This window comes from Squalius cephalus (assembly GCF_949319135.1).
Source record: "Squalius cephalus genome assembly, chromosome: 25".
Taxonomy (NCBI): Eukaryota; Metazoa; Chordata; class Actinopteri; order Cypriniformes; family Leuciscidae; genus Squalius; species Squalius cephalus.
In genome coordinates, this window is record NC_137146.1 from 21153108 (window position 1) to 21168406 (window position 15299).

Genomic DNA, 15299 nt, shown 5'->3' on the forward strand with positions numbered 1-15299 from the left:
AGCAACCGGACCATTAATGCAAAATGCAAACCTGTTTGTCCCTTGTCAGAAATAGTGTGAGTGCTTTGACTCGGAGTACCGTACGTCAGAAATATAACGGGGCATCACTATACACTGTGTCTGGGATTTGTCATGTCGCACTGGAGCATCAATGGCCCGGGGTAGAGACGGAATTCACTTCACAGAGCGAGAGCAAGCAAGCTTGCACAACCTTGCACAACCTTGCGCAAGCAAGGTAAAAAAACATTCTTTGTGTGTTGACAGGTTTGTGCACCCCAGTTTAATGCTATACTCATCAACATGGCGGTAACGCACTTTACCTCAGTGAACTGCCCTAACGTTTCATTTTACAGACTTTGTTAGATTATTGAATTGTCGAGTTAAAATACGCCAACGAGCAACGCTTAGTTTACATTAGCATTAAATTAACTAATGTGAAATTCTGTTTTGGTTGTAGCTAATGTTGGCCCACTTATGAGAAAATTACATTGTATGTTAGCTAACAAGTTTTATGGTTAGCAGCCACCTTTCTAGTTTTAGCATTAGTTTGCAAACTATAACATATTATAGGTTTTGTTAATGGAATTTAATATTTACTGCAATTTTTGTATGTGTTTAAAGGCAACTGCAACAAAGTGCCAATTCGCGCCAGTGACTTCTAGCAAGATTCCTGAGGTAGGCCTAAGCTGTACTTGAAATCATATTTTTGACATACGTTTGCTGAAATGATTAGCAATATGTGATAAGTGCTTTGGAGCCACTGGTGCAGACTAGGTAGCATACAATATCTTATTAAAATCTATAAAATTGGTTAACTTTATATCAAATAAGTGACCTTTGCATGTCTAACATTATATTTATTACACAGCAAATTAACCAATCAGAAGATGGACCATTTTCTATGTTCATTCTCACCAGATTAAATGTATCCAGGTAAGCACTGCACTAAAACTCTCATTCATACCAAATCTAGCATTCTTAACAAAAAGTCACACCTGACCAGGAAGGTCCTAATATCAGCGCACAGGTGGGTTAACTACTGTAGGAAGGAGAACGATCATCACACAGTGATTTCTTGCATGTGTCTGACTGTGTATTTGTCTCAAGCAGGGACCCCTTCACTGCAGACAAGCTGAAATGGGCTAAATCATCGATTACAGTCTTTCTCTCTATGGATCTCAGCATTTTTGGACAGAATTTAGGATATGTAAGTATTAAAATTTAATCTGCCAAAATTTAATTTAGTTAAGCAGAAATGTTTAAATATGCTATTGACAAAAAAGCTGTTTACAAATATATATTCTTAAGTTATAGTAAAAATAATAATAAAAATGCAAAAAAAGAAAAGAAAAAAAAGGTTACAGGGTACAGACCAGGGAACATTCTGATGTTGTCAGTCAAGTTCTGAACAGGAACCAGTCTTTGGAGAAGTTCATTTATTTGCAAAGGTGGACAAAAACATTGTGTTGGCTTTTTAAAGGTTATTTTGATGATGACTTTTACTCCTATGCTGTGGAAAAGATGGAGGAGTAGACAGTCAGATATTGATAATAATAATAAATGTTTCTTGAGCATCAAAGAGACTTCTTTCAAAATCATTAAGACACTTAAATACTTCTTTTGGCCACCAGTGTACATGAATCCAACACATTTTTGGAAATAAGTGAAAATATTTAGAAGGTGGGGTTATGTGTCATGTATTGTGAAAATAACTGTGTTTTGTCCTGTGTTGGACATTTCCTTTTTGACTGCTTACAATTTTTTATTTATATTCTGCAGTTTTATGAATGTAATGTTTCATATTTCATTATAATAATTGTATAAGATAAACAACCAATGACTACATTAATTTTGTCAAACGCTAACATTTTGTTTAGGATTTTATGTATGTTTTATAACAATGTGTGCAGTGAAGGACAGCACATAATGTGTTAATTTAACATGTTTACACATCTTTGTGCTAACCTTTCTGACATATTACTTTGTTAAAATCATTAACACAATGAATGAGTTAAAATTAACACAAAAAATGTTGTCCCTAAACTCACCCGTTAATGTGTAAAAATTTCACACATCATTTCCAGCATTGACAGACTGTTTATTTTGTGATATATATATGAAATGTTTTAAATAAAAAAAAAAAGGTAATTTTGTCTAATTAATTTGTATGTCATGTAGGATAGTACTTATGTAGGATAGAAATAAAAATAATTCTATATCAAAATTATGAAAACTAATTTATATTTAGTACAAATAAAAATAATTATAGTAGTGTACTGATTAGCTTGGTTTTACAGTAATGCACTGTATTACACAATTACAGTACCATGTAGTTACCGTAAAACTGAAATACGGTAATGGTACTGTAAACCTTAATTACAGTAAGTTACTGTAAAACCCCCTTGAAATGTCTAACAGTGTAGGTTGGGTGTAATGCTGTGTTTGTCTCTTTTTCTCTGTGAAACAGACCTAACACACAGCAGCCTGAGGTCACACCCACTGCCTCTCTCCCTCAGGGGTGTGCGCGTGTGCGCGCGCGTGTGTGTGTGTGTGTGTGTGTGTGTGTGTGTGTGTGTGTGTGTGTGTGTGTGTGTGTGTGTGTGTGTATGGCTATCCTTCAGGGAGACATAGCTGTATGCATTGTCTTTGTAAGAGCACCTAATACACACACACACACACACACACACACACACACACACACTGGTTTAAGCTAGAGGGTTTTAGGAAAGCCCAGCATTTCTCAGACTCATCTGTGTTTCTGAAGTTTGAGGAAAAATAAAAAGTTTAGCTAAATATGACAAAAACTCCAAATGTCTTATATAATGTTAATTATGTTTGTTTTTGTTTTTTTCTAAAAATGCAAAAACTTTTTTTTAATGTGCTTGGAATTTCTCATATGTGCTTCAAAGTACTTTCAGCAGTACACTTTAAACATATTTCAAAAGCAATAAAGTAATTTTGAAATTTCATATAAGGACATACTTAAGTCCTACTTAAAAAAGAGTGGGTACTCTTTTCATATGCTGAAGTGTATAGTTGTCCTATACATTTCCCTTCATATATATGTACAGGTTCTTAAAGTTCTTAAAATGCTTCCTGATACTCAACTGTACAAACACACACACACACACACACACACACACACACACACACACACACACACACACACGTTGAGTTTCCATGTTTTATGGGGTCTTTCCATAGACATAATGATGATTTTTATACTGTACAAATTGTATATTATTTTCTTCAACCCTAACCCCACCCATTATAGAAAACTTTCTGCATTTTTAAATTTGCATGAAAAAAACAAACAAACAAACAAACAAACAAACATAATTTTGAATGATTTATATGCTGTTTTGCTAATAGGGACCAAAGATTTCTGGTATTGCCATCATGGGGACATTTTATCCCCACAATGTAGGGAATTCCTGAATCACATGCACGCACGCACGCACACACACACACACACACACACACACACACACAGGACAGGACATTCCATTGTTGGCGTAACGGTTTTTATACTGTGCTGATGACATTCTCTATCCCCTAAACCTACCCTTCACAAAAAACTTTCTGCACTTTTACATTTTAAAAAAAGTATGATTTATAAGCTGTTTTCCACATGGGGACCAAAATTATGTCCCCGCAAGTAATTTAGTCCCCATAATGTAGGGTTTACCAGAAACACACACAACTCAGTTTTATATGCAACTAGTTTAAAATACTACAGACTGATGCGGTTTTGACAGACTTTTTGTTGTAAGTTAGGGTGTTCCCAAAAATGAAGGAGAGTTGTATCCATATGCAGTGAGTTTATTGACAGAATAAACATAAACAAATCCAACACAGAGTCCAGAGAACCAGCAAACAGAATGAGCTCACCTAACATACAGCCATGAAGGACAATACTCGACAAGGAACACAAGAAACACTGGGGTTTAAATACACAAGGGGTTAATGGCAAACAAGACAGACCTGGGGACAATCAAATAACTAATCAACAAGAAAAACTACAAAGGACTACAAAACATGGTGCAAAACAGGAATCATGACATATCTTAGTACAAACACCTATCTGTCATCATCTCCAACCTGGCTAATAATTGAATCACACAGATGAGTCACTTTAGAGACTCATTGAATATGAGACAGAGAGAAGACGACAGGAAATGAGAAACAATAGTTCTGTTCAAAATTTTATGAGCTGATTTGCTGTCAACTGGCCACAAAGGCAGCTACCTACTGAGGCATCCTTATGGAAATTTAAACTCACAAGTGACTGATCTTGTGAAAAAGTTGACTTTAGTATACTTATTATTATTTAATATATACTTTAAGAGATATACTTTAAAAGAGTATGCTTAAGTGCAAACTGAACATGTTTTCAGACACTTAATTTGGTGTTATTTTCAATTAAATTAAAATGTAAATTAAAATTTTGTTTTCAATTAAATGCAGTTAGTTAAACTCAAGAGTGCTTTTTTTTTGACCCACTTGAGTACTTCTTTTTACAGTACGTAATTTCATAGTGATTTCTATTGTCTTTGAATTATGGTTGAATGGTTAAGTGTACTGACAAGCATTTATGATAAACTAAAATATATACGTTACTGTTATTTCCATTAAAATGTATATGTCATGTATTTAAATATATTTGAAATTACCAATTTGGAACGATGAAGTTGCAATTTAATACATTTAAAATATATTACAAAACACACAACAGAAATGTCATACGTCATACAAATGTAAACCAAAACTTTATTTTACAGTGTCTTTGTTACATGTTACATGCATTTACTATAATAATAACAGTAAATTATGCTTAATTATGTATGCAACTAATCTTAAACCAAACTCTAACCCTCCACTGTAAAAAAATACTGTGCCCATTTTACCTGATAAATTGAGGCAACTATTTGCGTCAGCTTTTTGAGTATTTTAAACTCATTTTATTTGTGTTTATCCTATTAGACATTACATGTTTTCAACTTGGACTCTTAAGTAATAGGAAATCAATTTTTATCAATTTACTCTCAGCCAGTTTACTTAAAGGGGTCATATAATGCCATTTTTGTACAAGTTATTATGATTCTTTAGGGTCTAAATTAAAAGTTTGTAATACACTTTAATTAAAAATTCTCATTAGTATTGTAAGAAAACACTCATTTTACTTGGTCAGAAACAGCTCTGTTTTCAGCACGCCATTTAAGTACATGTGTCTTTAAATGATAATGAGTTTTGCTCACCCCGCCCCTCTGTTCTGTGCGTACACAGTTTGTAATAACACAATAACATAACGTGTTGTTCATTATAAACTTTGTATTATGAATTATATTGAGAACGTTGTACATAAAAAACATGCCGTAGTGTACCCTGAGTGTAAACCTTATTCATCGTGAAAAGCGTGCAAGCGATTTGCAAAGATTAATATAAAGATTAATATAAAGGTTAATAAAACGTTACACTAACTTCTTCTAGAGGTGCAGCAGGAACACGAATAGTTGGTACCAATCCTTTTTTCAGGAGCAGCTTCTTAGCAAAACCAGCTTTATACTGACCCTCGTTTATAAAGCAGTCTGGTGAGAAATTATTCGCGCAAACATGAAAGCATTGACGTTGATCGTGGGGAATATTCCCTTCGAAAAACAATGGACGGACTATGATGACAGCTCGCTCAGGGCGGGTCTGTGTTGAAACGCTGCTGTCAATTAACAATTGTGGGAGGGGCGTCTGACCGTGTGACGTCACACGGTCAGACGCCCCTCCCACAATTGTTAATTGACTGTGTTCTGTTCTTGGCTCGATTTGAGATGGGGGAAAACATATAAGGAGATTAAAAAAAGACCACTGGATGGATTTTTATCATTATATGATGGTTGTGTACAGGCACTGCCAACACACATTTCAGTACAATCAACTTGTAAAAGTACATGTACCATTATATGACCCCTTTAAAGGTTTATGTTGGATAAACTTAAAAATACAAGTAATATTTACAAATTTCTCCTTGTAAGCCATACATTTTAAGTTACCATTTTCCAAGTTACTTATATTTTTTACACCTATTTAAATGTTTTTACATTTTTCTAAAAGTGCCATGAAACAGTAAACAATCATCTCAATACAAAACGTTTATTCACTTTACAATGTTACAGCGCAACAATGCAAATTACAGTACCTTTACATAAAGTAAAAAAAAAAAAAAACCTTTATGTACTAGTAAATACATGCTAATTAATATTACATTTAGTACTTAAATGTGTAATTAATCACTGCATCAAAGACACCTTAAAATAAAATGCAACCACATGTACTCTCTTTAAGTACACACTAGTGGCCTTTTATTTCATTAATATTATATTATCTGTAAGTACATTTTTATATTAACCATATACTTAAAAGATTTGAAGTGAACTAAAGTGAGCACTAAATACAGTTAAACGTAATTCTTTTCCACAAGGGACTCTATGCCTTAAAAAATGAATTTATGCATTTAATATATATATATATATATATATATATATATATATATATATATATACTACTACTACTACTATGGCCGTTCATGTCGAGTGCGACGAACTGCTTCCCGTTTTGAGCGTCTCTCTTCCAGAAATGACTTGTAGGACTCCTGAGAGTCCCTGCGGCCGTTGTTAATTGCTGCACGCCAGTTGGGTCTGTCATTTGCAAGTGCCTCCCAATTGTCCAGGTTGATGGAGAAGGCCTGAAGATCCCTCTTAATGACGTCTTTGAAACGTAGATGGGGGCGACCCTGTTTGCGGGGGGCATTTGCCAGCTCGCCATACAGCAAGATTTTTGGGAGGCGGGTGTCATTCATTCGATAAATATGTCCAGTCCAACGGAGGTGGCGTTCACGAAGGATGGTGTACAGGTCACTGGAACCAGTTCTCTCAAGTATGACAGAGTTTGGCACATGGTCCTTCCAGCATACACCCAGTATGGAGCGGAGGCAGCGAAAATGGAAGGCGTTGAGGCGATGTTCATGCCTCCTGTAAGTTGTCCATGTCTCACTTGCATATAGTAAGGTGCTAAGTACACATGCATGGTATACACGGACTTTGAGGAGCAATGAGAGGTTCTTGTTGTGCCAGACACGCTTGCTCAATTTTCCAAACACCGATGATGCCCTCCCAATGCGCATGTCAAGCTCTGCGTCAAGGTTATTGTTGTTTGATACTGTGGAACCCAGATAGGTGAATTTGTCTACCACAGATAGAAGTGTGTTGTTAATGTATACTGTAGGGTTCAGGGTTGCAGGTTGGGCAAGGATAACTGTCTTTCCAAGACTGATCTGCAAACCAAACTCTAGACATGCAGCGGCAAAAGATGAGCAGAGTAGTTGTAGATCTGCCTCTGAGTGGGCAACAAAGGCAGCATCATCAGCATAAAGCAGCTCACGTACCATAACATGGCGTACTTTGGTCTTCGCCCGCAGTCTGGCCAGATTGAACAGTTTTCCTGAGCTGCGGGTGTGTAGAAGGATACCCGAGTCATCAGGGAAGGCACGGCGTAGTAGGGCAGAGAAGAAAATTCCGAAAAGGGTAGGAGCAAGGACACATCCCTGCTTTACTCCACGCCTTATCCGGAACTCTTCAGAGCGAGTGCCTTCAAACTGTACGGTTGCCTTCATGCCCTCATGAAACTCAGTGATCACCTTCAATAACTTTGGAGGGCAGCCAAGTCTTTGTAGAATGAGGAAAAGTCCAGATCGACTAACGTAGTCAAAAGCCTTGGTCAGGTCTACAAACACCAAGAACAGAGGTTTATGCTGTTCAATACACTTTTCCTGTAGTTGACGAACACAGAACACCATGTCTGCTATGGAGCGGCCAGCACGAAACCCACACTGGCTTTCAGGGAGGATACGGTCAGCAAGGATTTGTAGACGTGGTAGAATAGTGCGAGCAAATATCTTGCCAGCAAGACTGAGCAAAGATATTCCTCTGAAGTTGTTACAGTCTGCACGGTCCCCCTTGTTCTTATAGATGGTAATGATGTTGGCATCTCTAAGGATATCTGGGAGATATCCACTCTTCCAGCACATCACAACCAGATGATGTAGGACAGAGGCAAGAACATCACCGCCTGCCTTATAAGCCTCAGGGGGGAGGCCGTCAGCTCCGGGAGACTTGTTATTTTTCAGTGCTTTAATTGCAGATTTGACTTCCTCAATGGTAATATCTGCATCCAGATCAGACATAGGGGGGAGCTCAGGAACAGCAGCAGTTATTGCCAGTGTGCTGGCTGTGACAGGCTGAGCATAAAGAAGGCTATAGTGCTCCGCCCATCTCGCCAATTGAGATTCCAAATCAGTCAGAAGTTCACCTGATAGGGAACAGAGTGGAGAGGATTTTTTAGGGACTGGGCCCAAGGCTTCTTTCAGACCTTCAAAGACTCCTCGAATGTTTCCAATGGATGCACTTGACTCAATACGGTCACACAGTGTGCTCCAGTAAGCCTGCATGGCTGTGCGAGTGACCCGCTGGACATTGCGGCATGCCTGCTTCAAAGCTGCCTTATTTGAGCGAGTGTTATGCTGCAGGTAGGATAGTCTGGCTGAACGTTTAGAGTCAATTGCAGGTAGGAGCAGGCTGACATGGGTTTTGAACCAGTCAGGCTGGGATCTGGATCGCTTTCCAAAGATGGAAAATGCAGCCTTTGTGGTAGCAGAGTGGAAGTGCTGCCAGGCAGCCGTGATGTCTGCATGAAGAGGTGAGGAGTAAAAGCTGGAAGCAAGTAGTTCCTGGAACGCATGCTGCGACGCAGGAACATAGGTTGCAGAAACATCCAGACGAGGAGTAGGCTTTGGCCTGGCGTAATGAAACTTGTTTGGGACCATCCTTAGTTTGCAACGTAGAAGGGCATGATCAGTGTCACAATCTGCTGAGTGTAGTGATCGGCAGTGTGTTACTTCCTTCAAATGTTCACGCTTCACCAGTACATGGTCAAGTTGGTGCCAGCGCTTAGAACGTGGATGACGCCAGGTGACCTTGGAGGAGCTTGAGCCCTGAAAGAATGAGGAGGGGACACAGAGTTTGTGGGTGCTACAAAATTCCAGTAAGCGCTGACCGTTGTCATTCATGTTGCCATATCCATGGCTTCCCAGAATGTCAGGCCATGCACTAGAGTTAGCACCCACTCGGGCATTAAAGTCACCAAGGATCATCAAACGTTCGGTTGAGGAGGTCTTCTGAACAATGGCGCTAAGTTGATTGTAGAATGATTCCTTTACATCTTGATCAGAAGTCAGTGTAGGGGCGTAAGTGGCTATGATTGTAACTGGGCCACAGTTTGTGTGCAGACGCAGTGAGGAGAGGCGTGAGGAGATGGGCACAGGTTTTTCCACTGAGGAAAGTAGCTTGTTTTGGATTGCAAAGCCAACACCGTGCATTGGTCTGTCACCGTCTGGGTATCCATTCCAGAATAAAGTATAGTTTTTTTCCCGGACAGAGCCAACACCGTTCAGCCAGGTTTCACTCAGGGCAGCGATGGAGATGTTAAGTCGGAGTAGTTCTGCATCAATCAGGGCTGATTTACGAGGTGAGACGCAGTCCATGTCAGAACTAACACCAAGAGAATGCACATTCCAGCATGCGATGGAGGTGTATGCGACAGTTGCAGGATGACGACCAGGACGCGCCTGCCGTACACGCGAACCTTGCCGAGCAACGACAGCACTCTTAAGGACAGAGTGCTCCCGAGTTGCCAGTCGTGGGGGCTGAATGTTTGACGTCATAATGGAGAGATGAGATGCTCATAGTAGAGAGCGCCCGGGCAAAATTTAAGTGAAAGCATGGATGCCCAGGTCAAACTTCCACCTCTGGACTCAGTGCTACAGATTCCAACGGAACACAGGTGTGTGACGGTTGGTGTAGTTATGAGTTGCCCCGCAGTGACCAACTAACTAGGTCTATTGCCCCGTGACCATTGGCGAGGTGCTCTTCTGCTCACCGGGCGACTGAGACAGACCGACTCAGGTGCTGTGAAAGCAGACGCGCTCTGATACTCAGCATACCAGCCCCTGCTGCCGGGCTATATATATATATATATTTTTTTTTTTTTTTTTTTTTTTTTTTATAATCCAACATATTCCTTAAAATCTACACAAAAGTTACAATAATGTGATCATCACTGTGAGTGTAATTACAATGAGATGTTTAATATCCAGTTTACCCCTGCATGAACACTTTTGACACTTTTGGTCAGTAAGCAGCCACCCAAAACACCTTTGAAATTAACTACAGATCATCATAAAAAAATAAATAATAATACACACCCAATCAACCAAACTAAATAACCTAAAATCCACTTAAAACACTCATGCAACCAATAAACATATACATGACATATACAATAAAATGTATATGTCATGTATTTAAATATATTTGAAATTACCAATTTGGAACGATGAAGTTGCAATTTAATACATTTAAAATATATTACAAAACACACAACAGAAATGTCATACGTCATACAAATGTAAACCAAAACTTTATTTTACAGTGTCTTTGTTACATGTTACATGCATTTACTATAATAATAACAGTAAATTATGCTTAATTATGTATGCAACTAATCTTAAACCAAACTCTAACCCTCCACTGTAAAAAAATACTGTGCCCATTTTACCTGATAAATTGAGGCAACTATTTGCGTCAGCTTTTTGAGTATTTTAAACTCATTTTATTTGTGTTTATCCTATTAGACATTACATGTTTTCAACTTGGACTCTTAAGTAATAGGAAATCAATTTTTATCAATTTACTCTCAGCCAGTTTACTTAAAGGGGTCATATAATGCCATTTTTGTACAAGTTATTATGATTCTTTAGGGTCTAAATTAAAAGTTTGTAATACACTTTAATTAAAAATTCTCATTAGTATTGTAAGAAAACACTCATTTTACTTGGTCAGAAACAGCTCTGTTTTCAGCACGCCATTTAAGTACATGTGTCTTTAAATGATAATGAGTTTTGCTCACCCCGCCCCTCTGTTCTGTGCGTACACAGTTTGTAATAACACAATAACATAACGTGTTGTTCATTATAAACTTTGTATTATGAATTATATTGAGAACGTTGTACATAAAAAACATGCCGTAGTGTACCCTGAGTGTAAACCTTATTCATCGTGAAAAGCGTGCAAGCGATTTGCAAAGATTAATATAAAGATTAATATAAAGGTTAATAAAACGTTACACTAACTTCTTCTAGAGGTGCAGCAGGAACACGAATAGTTGGTACCAATCCTTTTTTCAGGAGCAGCTTCTTAGCAAAACCAGCTTTATACTGACCCTCGTTTATAAAGCAGTCTGGTGAGAAATTATTCGCGCAAACATGAAAGCATTGACGTTGATCGTGGGGAATATTCCCTTCGAAAAACAATGGACGGACTATGATGACAGCTCGCTCAGGGCGGGTCTGTGTTGAAACGCTGCTGTCAATTAACAATTGTGGGAGGGGCGTCTGACCGTGTGACGTCACACGGTCAGACGCCCCTCCCACAATTGTTAATTGACTGTGTTCTGTTCTTGGCTCGATTTGAGATGGGGGAAAACATATAAGGAGATTAAAAAAAGACCACTGGATGGATTTTTATCATTATATGATGGTTGTGTACAGGCACTGCCAACACACATTTCAGTACAATCAACTTGTAAAAGTACATGTACCATTATATGACCCCTTTAAAGGTTTATGTTGGATAAACTTAAAAATACAAGTAATATTTACAAATTTCTCCTTGTAAGCCATACATTTTAAGTTACCATTTTCCAAGTTACTTATATTTTTTACACCTATTTAAATGTTTTTACATTTTTCTAAAAGTGCCATGAAACAGTAAACAATCATCTCAATACAAAACGTTTATTCACTTTACAATGTTACAGCGCAACAATGCAAATTACAGTACCTTTACATAAAGTAAAAAAAAAAAAAAACCTTTATGTACTAGTAAATACATGCTAATTAATATTACATTTAGTACTTAAATGTGTAATTAATCACTGCATCAAAGACACCTTAAAATAAAATGCAACCACATGTACTCTCTTTAAGTACACACTAGTGGCCTTTTATTTCATTAATATTATATTATCTGTAAGTACATTTTTATATTAACCATATACTTAAAAGATTTGAAGTGAACTAAAGTGAGCACTAAATACAGTTAAACGTAATTCTTTTCCACAAGGGACTCTATGCCTTAAAAAATGAATTTATGCATTTAATATATATATATATATATATATATATATATATATATATATATATATATATATATATATATATATATATTTTTTTTTTTTTTTTTTTTTTTTTTTTTTTTATAATCCAACATATTCCTTAAAATCTACACAAAAGTTACAATAATGTGATCATCACTGTGAGTGTAATTACAATGAGATGTTTAATATCCAGTTTACCCCTGCATGAACACTTTTGACACTTTTGGTCAGTAAGCAGCCACCCAAAACACCTTTGAAATTAACTACAGATCATCATAAAAAAATAAATAATAATACACACCCAATCAACCAAACTAAATAACCTAAAATCCACTTAAAACACTCATGCAACCGCATAGCAAAGTGCTAAAAACATTCAAAATGTCTTTACTGCAGCAACTACCCACAAAACCCTATAGGATTGAAGTGGTGAGTTTTGTACTGGCAAGCAGCGCTCATGTTTTCTTCAGATAATATAAAAAAAATATACAGTTTGTTTTACAGCTCTGCGGATTGATGAGTGTATGGAGTGATGGAGGAGCGAGTGTGATGAGAAATGTATTGATCTGAATGTTGTGTTTGCTTTGAAGAAAAGAGTGTGTGTGGTGACAGACTACTCTATTGACTGACCACACAGGTCTTTCGCTAGTGTGAGTGTAGGATATGATTAAGTAAAGACAAAAGGAGCAAAACTGTACTATTTTGTTTTTCTTACCATTCATAACCCTTAAAATTCAACAAGCTATAGGCTGCTTCCATACAAAATAGTGCAACGAGGATTCTTTTGAGTCATTATTTTGTTGGTCTTATCATTATCATAAAATTGCTGTGAGTCTGGGATTCTAACAATTAACACATATGACTTTCATTAAGAGTTCTCAGTTTTCTGTTCATCAAGGTTGAGCAGAACCCTCTCTGACCCCTATGGATGGTTACAAGCCCCCAAAACACCACCCATTCCCAGGCCGGGGAGTTCCCCTGTGACCCCGAGTGGCCTTTCACGCAAACTCTTAATGTGAGAAACCTCACAGCTGCTGCAATGAGAAACGCAGTTACTTTTCCAATATGCTGATTCCGCATCCATTAGCTTAAGCGGTGCTCGTGTGGTTAATACTGAAGATACCGACAAACAAGCTCGAGCTTGCTAGCAAAATCCAAGGGTTAAACCACTCCTAAAGATGCAGTGTTCAGGTGAGTCCAGGCCCAGGCCTGTATGATAATCAGGGGTAATGTTAGAGGCTGTTCCTCTTTGTCTATGTCTGTGTGTCCATTCTAATAGAGGCTGACAGTTAGCTTTGCTCTTTTATGATCTTTGCGTCACTTGGAATCAGTCATTGTGAAATCAGGCGGTAAGAGGAGGGCAGGGCAGGGCGTATGTGAACACCCTCCCTCCCTCACTGCATACACACACACACACACACACACACACACACACACACACACACACACACACACACACACACACACACACACACACACACACACACACACACACAAGGGTGTGGGTGAAAGCCAGGCCCTTTTCTAGATGTGGGTCACTCTGCTCTGGCCTGTAAAGCCGTATTGATTTTTTTCTCCGGTCAGAAAAAAATAATATGCAGCCACTGTCACTTCAGTTCTCCGAATCATTCTCTTGCTGCTTTTCTCTTTTCAATCCTGATATAGACAAACAATGGATGCATTTGATAGAGCAAGTGCCTGATGATTTGAAAAACAGTCAGACAAGAAATCATCTGACCCCCACCCCCTGCTTTAAAAGTGAGGAGCTTCACCCATATGATTGTCTGTGCAGAGAATGTAGTCTAATGAACTAATTTCTCTCTCTCTCTCTCTCTCTCTCTCTCTCTCTCTCTCTCTCTCTCTCTCTTTTCATTTGGTAACACATCAATTTGAAAAAATGTTTTCTCTCTACAAAAGCAAGAAATAGGGTTGACTATAGTAGTTATAATTACTTTTTTACAATATATATATATTTTTTTTTAAATAGTAAATATTTAAATAGTAAAGACGTGTTGTATATGTTATTTTACTTTAAGCTATCATTTAAGGACAAAACTGTCACAAAGATAATTTGAGATTACAATCATGTAAAACAATTAATTATTGAAAATTTTTATTATTTTATTTTTTTACATTTGTTTGTATATATACATAGATTTCCTGTAGCTCAAATAGTAGAGCATTGACGCTTGCAACGCCAAGGTCATGGGTTTGATTCCCAGGGAAAGTAAGAACTAATAAGAATGTAAATGTATACCTGGAAATGTAATGTAAGTCGCTTTGGATAAAAGCGTCTGCCAAATGTAAATGTTTATGTGCAGTGTTTGTTTGTATAGAGCATTGCATTTACAGTTTTTACCAACTGCTTACACACAAAATCTTTTCATGTCACACGATTTTTGAAACCTCTCACTCAAAGTGCAAAACTACATGCCAAATCTTCAAAACCAAGCTATTTCTCAGCCTTTTCAATTGCATTAAACGCTTTTTGCAAAACACTACACACAATTCTCTACCTAAAACACAAAGATCTATCAGGAAGTGACTTGCTTTCCTTTTCCAAACACAACCAATCAAAATGCTACACTTATTCACCAGGTCACACAGACACACTCCTCACATGTGCAAACACTAATTGCTTAACTGATCACTAACCAATCACTGCTTTACTGTAGTATAGGCCTAAATAGGTCAAAGGTCAGATGATCTGTTTTGAACAATGGATTCCTGGGACCCCCCGGGACACCCCCCACCCCCCCCCCCCCACCCCCCATCCCACACACCACAATATACTTTTGGTTTACAGTACATATGTTTATGGTTTTGTTGTATGCTACTGTAAACAACAATAATGTTAGACCTAATAAATATGTTCTGTTTCTACATTGCATTTGGTGTTTACAGTGTACTTGTTACATCAGATTACTTTCACTGTAGAACATTGTATTGAAATGTAGATATAAGCCTATGAAAGACCAAAGAGCTTTAGATTTAGAACAGCAGTGTTTACATGGTATATACAAAAATGTATTATGATA

General features: G+C 37.6%; 1 long non-coding RNA gene across 1 annotated transcript; it reads left to right on the plus strand.

The window, feature by feature from the left end:
* Positions 1–619: 619 nt before the first annotated feature.
* LOC307153796 lies at positions 620–1223 on the plus strand. Its single transcript, XR_013820210.1, has 3 exons — positions 620–675; positions 869–933; positions 1111–1223. It is a non-coding gene; the product is annotated as an uncharacterized lncRNA (long non-coding RNA).
* The last annotated feature ends 14076 nt before the right edge of the window (positions 1224–15299 follow it).